This window comes from Podarcis cretensis, assembly GCF_951804945.1.
Source record: "Podarcis cretensis genome assembly, chromosome: 13".
Taxonomy (NCBI): domain Eukaryota; kingdom Metazoa; phylum Chordata; class Lepidosauria; order Squamata; family Lacertidae; genus Podarcis; species Podarcis cretensis.
The window spans coordinates 43048551-43058540 of record NC_137182.1 but is presented as its reverse complement, the minus strand read 5'-3'; the positions used below and the strand labels follow the sequence as shown (position 1 = coordinate 43058540).

General features: G+C 42.9%; 1 protein-coding gene across 1 annotated transcript in view; it reads left to right on the top strand.

The window, feature by feature from the left end:
• LOC307201264 (angiogenin-3-like) overlaps positions 1 to 9990 on the top strand; it is a 346417-nt gene that overhangs the window by 176168 nt on the left and 160259 nt on the right. The window lies entirely within an intron of this gene.

Sequence of the window (9990 nt, the reverse complement as noted above, 5' to 3'; positions counted from 1 at the left end):
CTGAAGGGTCAAGTTTGTGTCTGAAGCTGCTGCCTCAATTCTTATATAGATCTTGGTGAGGTTGGGGGTTGGGGCCGGGAAGGGAGAAGGATGAAAGTTCAGTCACTGGCCATATGTTGAGTAGATAGTGATAGGCTAAATATGTTTCAATTTCCCTGGAATTCCCTTCAGTGTGGACTTAATTTACATATTGAGTAGATATTGATAGGATAAATACGTTTCAATTTCCCTGGAATTCCCTCCAGGACTTAATTTATGGTTATGACCACTATACAGTTATGTTTCTGACAATGGGTTGCAAAGCAAATACCCTAAATAAAAATAAGCACACATAATTAATATCAGATAATGCATCTGCCTTCTGGAGCTTAGACCATATCTAGGCGGAGTACTTTGTTCGATATGTTTGATATTAAAATGAAAGGGGAACAGAGTGCACCTTTTGCTCAAGGACACAGACTCACTTTGCATTGTTGATACCCAACAAGAATGGCCAGCTTCCTTCAAAATGGAGTGTTTACACTGGAACATTTCCCAGAATCCTCTGCTACATGAAGGGATTCCATGACAGGCAAATCCACATGGCAAAGAAGCCACAACTGTGAAAATAGCTTATGTAAATTCAAGCTAGGTATATATACATATCTACATTTAAAAATGGAGCTTGGTGAGGTCCATTTTCCCCCATGAAAATAAAAGATGCTGAAGGGGGAACTGAGATTTCAATTTCTTTGCTGTCCATGCTCTTTTGCTTTAGGTTTTCCCCTCCCTGGTTCAATTCCAGGATTTCCAGGCTTGTTTTTTAGATATGCTATAAGCCTTCCAGAGTGACTGGGATGTTGTTATGATTGTGATTGTGATTATTATGGCTGGGAGAAAAGCTAGACAGGGGTGAGGGTGGGTTTCAGCTCCCATCACCCCCCATTCAGTTGACTCAGCTACTAGAGGATTGTGTAGATAGTCCCTGATATCGGATACTAAAACTTTGTGACCGCTGTATTTTTAACACACACACCCCACACGTCTTTTGCATATAAAGTTTATTTCAGACTTTTCACAATACAATAAAAAGAAACTATTCAAAACAGAAAAGGATAAAAAGAAAAGAATGAAACAAAAGAAGAAAAAGAGCCAGATGAATATAACATTCTCTCTCACATATATCCTAACTTTGAGCAATGAAATTTGTTTAAAAGATACATTTATTATTTAGGAACTGTATGATTATGGTCTTCCTCGGATCAAAGTCATGTCCCACCAACTTCTAATTTATTTTGGAAAGCAAAATTGTTAACTAGCACGAATTAATAAGAGCTCAAATGATTTTGATGTCCAATTTTTCAATCACTCAGCAGCTACTCCATTTTCAATCCTGCTGCAAATTGCTTCCACATAATATTCCATTTGGACAACACCCTGGTGAAACAGACCCCTGTAAGTAACAGTATTTCACATTGTGCTCTCCTTAGTTTGTGTTCTGGGGGTATAGAAAGGTAGGCCAAAAAAACAAAGATTAAGTCAACAAAACAACATACATAAAAATCTCTCACTCTAACCTACCTCAGAGTTGTTGTGAAGGCAATACAGAGAGAGGAGAGCCATGTATTCCACCATGAACACTTGGATGGCATAGAATAGGGGTTTCCAAACTTGGGTCTCCAAACTGTTGTTGGACTACAATTTCAAACATCCATAGCTAGCAAGGCTAGTTGTCAAGAATTGTGGGAATTGTAGTCCAAAAACAGCTGGAGACCAAAGTTTGGGGATTGCTGGCATAAGGAGAAAAAGATAAAAGCAAAGGAAATAGCATCTTCTTGCCACAACATAAGGTCCCTGGCTAATGGCATCTCTTTCACCTTCTCAACTATGGTCATCCTTCTTCCTTACTAATCTCTCTTTACTGTTCATCTCAGGTCTAAGTATAATGATGTAGATTTTGGGGAGGAAGATGCAACCCAATAAGCCTGCAGTAGAGGCCAAGATGGAGAAGATCTCCACAGCCACCATGTATTTCCCTTTGGTGCTCAGATAAGTGGGGACAAAGGACAGCCAAACACTGCAGAAGACCAGCATGCTGAAGGTAATCAGCTTGGCTTCATTGAAAGTATCAGGCAACTTCCTGGCAAAGAAAGCCACAGAAAAGCTCACAATGGCCAAAAGACCCATGTAGCCAAGAATAAGGTGGAACATGATGTCGGAGCCTTCATTGCACTGCACTATGATTTGCTCATCCTGGGAGTGCAGGTCAAACTCTGGGAATGGAGGAGAGGATGCCAGCCACCCAAGACAGATGCCAGCTTGAATGAGAGAGCAGAAGCTGATAAGGGATACTGCCAGCCTCTTCCCAAGCCATTTCCTCAGGCTGTTCCCAGGCCTGGTCACCATGAATGCCAAAACCACAGTGAGGGTTTTGGCTAACACACAAGCCACAGCAATGGAGAAGACGATGCCAAAGATGGTTTGCCTCAAGACACAGGTCACCTTTGTAGGCCTGCCAATGAATAAGAAGGAGCAGAGAAAGCAGAGAAGCAGAGAAGAGAGCAAGGTGCAGGTGATGCCCCAGTTGTTGGCTTTGACAATGGGAGTGTTCCAGTGCAGACCAAAGGTCCCCATCACAACAACTGTGACCAGAGAAAGCAGGAGAGCCAAGGAGGCCAGAATTGCCCCCAAGGGCTCCTCATAGGATAGGTAGCTAATTTTTTTTGGAATACATTGGTCCTGAAAGGCATTTGGGTAGTGATCATCGGGGCATTTCTCACAGTGATCTGCATCTGAAAGTGAGAAGCATGCTTTCAGCATTTCTTGAAGCAATAATTATTAATATTATTGGTACTGTCTATTATCCTGTACGTGGAACATATTACTCAGCTGATGAACCAAAGCCTAATTTTTCAACTAAGTGGTGGTTCATCTCTGAACATCTCAGCTGTATTAATCAATCTATTCATATTTATTTGTCATGGTTGCAGTATACAGATTGATTTCAGTGGTTCCCCCTTAAACATGTCTATCTCTGCATCCAGGACCATGTTTTTGCATTTCTAAGCTTGTGGCTCAGTGTTTCTTTTTTACACTTTCCGTAATGGAACTTGGGAGTGCATGAAACAGCCAGGTAGCCTGTCATCAGGAAAATCTATATTTGACAAGAAATAACTGTTCCAAATGATTGAATCTGTGTGGATACAACAGAGGAGATAATTTACTATTTGTTAATAACAGAAGATGAAAATGTGTTGACTGCAGTTTCAATGGTGAGAAAAGGCAATCTATGGCATGCAATCTTAACCATTTCTACCCAGATGTATGTCATGCTGATTTCAATGGTGCTTATTCCCATGTGGATGTAATTTCACAGAAGAGATGCCAGAATAGCTGTTCAAAAGGTAGGGGAGAGGAAAGGAGAACATGTGTCAATAACATAAACATATGTGCTTGGGATCCATGACAGAAAATAAGCAGACATAGTAAGACTGAAACGTGAATGTCTATGCTGGAGAGGAAGATGGGAATTCCAGTTGACTCGGGTTCCTTCACTTACCCTTCTGGGCTGAAATCCTCCCTTTAGGGCACTGAACACAGTCATAGCAACAGATTTGCTTTCCCTGCTGTGGAAACATACTCTGTCCAGGGTGGCAGCTCTCAACACAGGTGGAAATGGGCAGCATCTAGTGGTAATGACAAGCAAGGGATTTTGAATGGAATAAATCTTATTGTCGTCTATGTCTGCTTTGCAGCAGAATGGTCACAGGATTGAAATTAGAGAATGGCTGTCAAGCATTTGCTCCCTGGGCAAGCATCAGGCCCCCTGATAAAGATGCTTTGTGCTGTCACTTAACCATTTGGCCAGCCCAGCACATCTCTGAATGGCAAAGAGAGGCTAGTGCCAACCTTCTCCTTACCACCAAATGTACTTGAAGTTGCAGATTAATATATACAACGCAGTTAGGTGTTACTTACATTGCTAATACATCTGAGATAGATTTTAATCTATGATAAATACTGTTACAGACTGACAGCAGCACAAGAGAACATTCCTGATGCTCTAACTGTTTAGACTGCTCATAACTGCCATAGCTGTAGAAATTGACATAACTATTCCCTCTTAAATTGTACAGGGTTTTTTGTGGGGGCCAGAGTCTGTCAAGACTGGCCCGTACGGGCAGGGGTACCTTTACCTTTACCTATTGGGTTTTTTATTTTCATTATGCATTATGTATGTATTCATTATGTATTTTGTGGTTTTATACGTTGATCTTATTCTGGGAACCATCCTGAGACCTCTGGGTATAGGGCGGTATATAAATTCAACCCATCCATCAACTACCTCAGGCCTATGACAGCACAGCGTTCAATAGCCTTCTGAGCATTAGCCCTTTCCTTAGCATGGATGCTTTCATCCCCAAAATAGGGTCTGACTATCACATGTGGTGGACCTGCATTATTTTAAGAGAATTTTGGAATAACATATATGATGAATTTAAGAAATTATTTAAACTTACAATCAAAAAAAAAAGGCCGGAGATTTTCCTATTAGGAATATTGCCAACAGAAATCAAGCAAAACACAAGACCACTGTTTATGTACGCAATCACGGCTGCAAGAATACTTGTAACCAGAAGTTGGAAATGTGAAACAACACCAACAATAACATATTGGCAAACACTCATGACAGAGTATTTCCAATAAGCAAAGCTGACCGGAAAAATCAGGGGAGCTTTAAATCAAAAAGTATACAGAGAATGGAAAATATTTAAGGAGGGGGGCCACTAGGTGGCGCATCGGAAGATGGCTGACAATAACATCTCTCCGACCCACACGAGGTAATTTGGAGGCTATGATGGGGGTTATTAGCCTCCTTAACCCCCCCAGGATTGTGGGGGGGACGGCCCTTGCCTGCTGTGCCCTATACCACCCCCGAATTTGTGGGGGTGGGGGGCACTAGGCACAAAGCCCTCCTGTGGGATTCCGGCACTCCTCGATGCCGTCTCTGATCCGCGCCTCTAGTTGCAACAATCTTCAAAAGAAACAATTTGGACGAGATAAATTGCACATACTTCAAGGAAAAAGGGGGAGTAAAGACTGCGGACAGAAGAGATCTCTGATAACAAGACAAGAATAAAATATGAGAAGATACGTCAAGATACGGTATGACATGACTGAGGGGGGGAGGGGAAAAAACACCTGCCTTTCCTTTTTTATGTGATTAAACAAGAATCCCCTCCCCTAATGAGTCAGAAATTAAGGACTTAAGCTGTGGATTTAAGACTGTGTGGAGATAAACTTTCGAACCAAAGCAATGTTTCAAGACGAAGCTGGAAAGCTAAGAGTTTTGGAATGACGCAGTTAAAAATGCCGTCGCCGTTTTGAGAGGCACTGATGGAGCTCTTGGGTCTGGGAGGAGAAAGAGAGAAATCAACTTCTCGGTGGGACTTAAGAGTGACAGTGCCTAATTTATGATGGAAAGAGCGAAGAAGGAGATATATGGAAACCATCTGGACTTAGTTTAGAGGAACGGGACATCCACACAGGATCATTATACTTGCTTATCTTGTTCATATAATTTCTCTTTTTCCTTTACGATCTCTGCTGTTAGAGATCGTAAAGGAAAAAGAGAAATTATATGAACAAGATATGATGTGGAAACACCAAGATAAGACTGGATAGAATTATGAACTTTGTCTGGACTGATTGGGATTGATTTGAATATTAACGCAGTAATAAGAAGATGATCTGAATCCCCCTTTGGATCTTGAAGTATGGGTTCCCCCAACAAAACTTAAAAATTTGGCTTTGTAATTTGGAATTTATGTGATGTGATTTAATCTGATGTGATTGGCCAGTTAATAAAAATTATTTTTTTAAAAAGGAAAATATTTAAGGAATATATAAGACTATATTGTAAAAATGATACCATCATAGCAGAATTGAATGATATTTGTGTACAATAAATAAATGGACTAAACATCTTAGAGTAATATATGGAAAAAGATATAAAAAAAACCTGTGCAACAAAATCAAGACAATAGAAAAAGTATGAGAACGATTGGAAGTCTTTTACAGAAAACTTTATTGGAAAAGACATGATGCTGTATAAAAATTGGTTCTTTTAATTGTGCTTTTTTCTTTTCTTGTTGCTTTTAAACCCCTTTTCACCCTTTCTGAGGTGATGAATCACTTTTTTCCTCCTTTTTTCTTATTTTTTCTTTTTTGTGCTTAATTTTGTTATACTTACCTTTACTGTATGATTGTATTTTAAATTAATAAAGATTTATTAAACAAAAACAAAAATAAAAATTATGGCCAAGCCTGCATGGAGTTTGGCCTCACCATCAGCCTGATGTAGACCAACGTCCTGGGACAGGATATCACCAGCACTCCATCCATCAACATTAGTGACCACACACTTCAGGTGGTAGATGATTTTCCTTCTACTTGGGCTCCGCCTGGCAGAGATTGTTCCTAACAACGCATTTTGGAGCACAACAGTCCCTTTTCAAGAGCTTTAAACACTGGCAGATTCCTTACTCAGAAAGACCTTGTTCGAACACTGAGCTCCAAATTAGCTACAAACTAGCTCTGGATCAGGGACGCAGGTGGCGCTGTGGGTTAAAGCCTCAGCGCCTAGGGCTTGCCGATCGAAAGGTCAGCGGTTCGAATCCCTGCGGCGGGGTGCGCTCCCGCTGCTCGGTCCCAGCGCCTGCCAACCTAGCAGTTCGAAAGCACCTCCGGGTGCAAGTAGATAAATAGGGGCCGCTTACCAGCGGGAAGGTAAACGGCGTTTCCGTGTGCGGCTCTGGCTCTGGCTCTGGCTCTGGCCAGAGCAGCAATGTCACGCTGGCCACGTGACCCGGAAGTGTCTCCGGACAGCGCTGGCCCCTGGCCTCTTAAGTGAGATGGGCGCACAACACCAGAGTCTGTCAAGACTGGCCCGTACGGGCAGGGGTACCTTTACCTTTACTAGCTCTGGATCAACAAATGTGAACAAAGTAACAAAGATAGTATTTCATCAGTGAGTACCAGAGCTTGCCTCCTCACACTTCTCCTTTGTAGCCATCTCTGTTTTCCTGGATGTCCTGATCTTCTCATAAAAGATGATGATGATGGATGATGATCAAAACAAAGAAATGGTCACACCCACCTGCTTGAACTTGGGATTCCATGCAATGGCACTTCCATCCACTGTGAACTCTTTTCCTGGGGGGGCCTGAGGGTCCACCCTCCCCACTCGGACTCTCTGGAAGGACTCATTGGGATATGTGACCAAGTTGAGGAGATCATAGCCACCTGCCTGCTGCCCCTTCTCATCCAAAGAGATTTCTTCCCCAGCACTGTTGTTGAAGTGGATGTTCTTCAGGAAGGAGTGAAGCTAGATTGCAAGAGGAAAAAAGACACAGACCTTGTAGGCTAATACACTCTCTCTTTTCCCTTTGACAAGTGGACCTTTGGCTTTTTACTACCATTCATCGGTATTTTATAGGACACTGAAAGCTGCCTTACAGTGAGTGAAATCATTGCCCTAAATAGCTCAGTCACTGATTGTTATTGGCTCTATAGGGTTTCAAAGTCTTTCCCAGCATGATCTTGAGATGCTGGGGGTTGAACATGGGACTTTTTGAATGAAAGCAGATGCTCTGCCATTGAGCTGTAAGACTTTCCAGTTTCAATATTAAGAGACATGACTTGGTATGTTTTTAACTTAGCATAGATACCAGGTACTTACTACATTTTATCATATATAAGGTAAAGGTACCCCTGCCCGTACGGGCCAGTCTTGACAGACTCTGGGGTTGTGCGCCCATCTCACTTAAGAGGCCAGGGGCCAGCACTGTCCGGAGACACTTCCGGGTCACGTGGCCAGCGTGACATTGCTGCTCTGGCGAGCCAGAGCCGCACACGGAAACGCCGTTTACCTTCCCGCTGGTAAGCGGTCCCTATTTATCTACTTGCACCCGGGGGTGCTTTCGAACTGCTAGGTTGGCAGGCGCTGGGACCGAGCAGCGGGAGCGCACCCCGCCGCGGGGATTCGAACCGCCGACCTTTCGATCGGCAAGCCCTAGGCGCTGAGGCTTTTACCCACAGCGCCACCCGCGTCCCTTTTTATCATATATACTGGGTACTTAAAAAAAAAAAACCTCCCCATTACCATATGAAACTGCCTTGTGCTGAGTCAAACCATTGTTCTCTGTAGCCCAGAACTGTCTACTCTGAATTGCCATAGTTCTATACGGCATAAATCTGTGGTTTCAACCCATTTCTAATACCAGAGGACACTCCTGCCCCTTGCGCATCCCCAAGTAGGAGAATCCTGGGATGGATTAAAGAGCTTTGAATGTGCAGCATGCAAAGCAAGTGGTCTTTAACTGAGATCAAGTCCCTCCCAATGATAGAGCTCACCAGGGAAACCCCCCAAGGCCTCTCCTCCATGCCAGGGCTCAGCTGTGCACCATATGAATCAGTAATAATAACTCTTGTGCTTCTAACATAGGAGAGATTAGCTGACAGTACCTGCCAGGGCTGAACTTTTGGCTGTGTCCGTCTCTCACCCAGTACTTTCTGTTTGGTTCTTGAGGAATACATGCTATGGAGAGCATGTGCTACTGCATGGACGGCATTGTAGATGGTGTAGCTCTGGCTGGACATTTCCATTTCAAACACGGGTCCAGTGAGTTTCTCCAGCTTCTCCCTCCCAGTGCAGGGTTCATGAGTTGTGTCAATTAGATTGTGATCTGGGAATAAACAGAGAAATGCACAGGCCCAGAATTGCTGGATGAAATAAAGATTTGGTTGCCATGGATTTATGGTCTGTAGAAAGTCCTGAAACCCTGGAACTGGATTTGAATGGAGTGTAAATGACAAGGTGCCATTGAAGGATATGGAAGGGAATTTGCCTCCAAACAGCACTGCAGTGAAATCCCATTGAGCTGTTGTAATCCACACCCTCTCCACTGGGTACATAGAGAAAACCTCACAGGAGACTAAAACCAGCCTCAAAGCCTCTAGAGACTGACTGTCTCCATAGACAAGAATCACATTCATTTCCCTCCTTGTGAGAGCAAACATGATGGGATTCAGTTTTTTTAGAAGTAGCTCCTTAGGTAAAAAAAATGTCACTAGTGGGATCACCAGTGTCCAAGAAATACAAAGATTATTCTGGGAAAGCCTTGGTCTGAGAGTACGAAGGAAGGTTTCTCCACTGTCATCATCTGAAACAAGGAGGCCAATCCAGTTCCACCCAAACTTCCTGAGTAGCCAAACAATGCCATCATACTGAGCTTCTTCATTGGGGACCATTTGGAAGAAGGAAGGGAAGCTCCTTTGGTCATTCAGCCCTGGATCCAAGGAGCCATAGCTGAGCTAAAGGGAAAGGAATTATATTTTTAAGAATCCGAAGACCATCTATTTCTTCAAAGAAAGAATACTTCTCTATTTTGGTGGTTAACTACCTGCTCTTACTTTTCTAAGTATACAGCCCTGGTGTTATTAAGTCTCAGGCCAAGAGAAGTTTCTAAGCAGGAAGCTGGATGCTCCTATGATTACATGATTTGTGGCATGGCCAGGTTTGGAAGAACCAGAGCTTGGATTATGGGTTTATTTCCCCCCCCCCCCCCGCTGAAATCCCAATGGTAATTTAGATGGCAGTGTAGGCAACACATTGCTAGGAGGCTTTAACACAGTGACAGTACCCATATCAAGTCTAATGTAAGTGTGGAAAACATAATGTAATGGGATTGAGAGCTAACCTGGATGCTTTTTGGGGTTTTCTGTGTATGTCTGCCCTTGTGGTTGTATCTATGTATCTACACACATACCTGTGGAATTTTGTAGGTGTTTAATATATTGGCCATCTGAAGGGAGTTTTGGGAGGTGAGCCCTCCAACCACGGCAATTAATTTATCTTCACCATTACAGTGGTAATTGGGGGGATTTCGTTGTCCCATGAAAAGAAGAGCAAGAGTGTTCCAACAAGTTTGCGAAGGATTAAAAGCATTC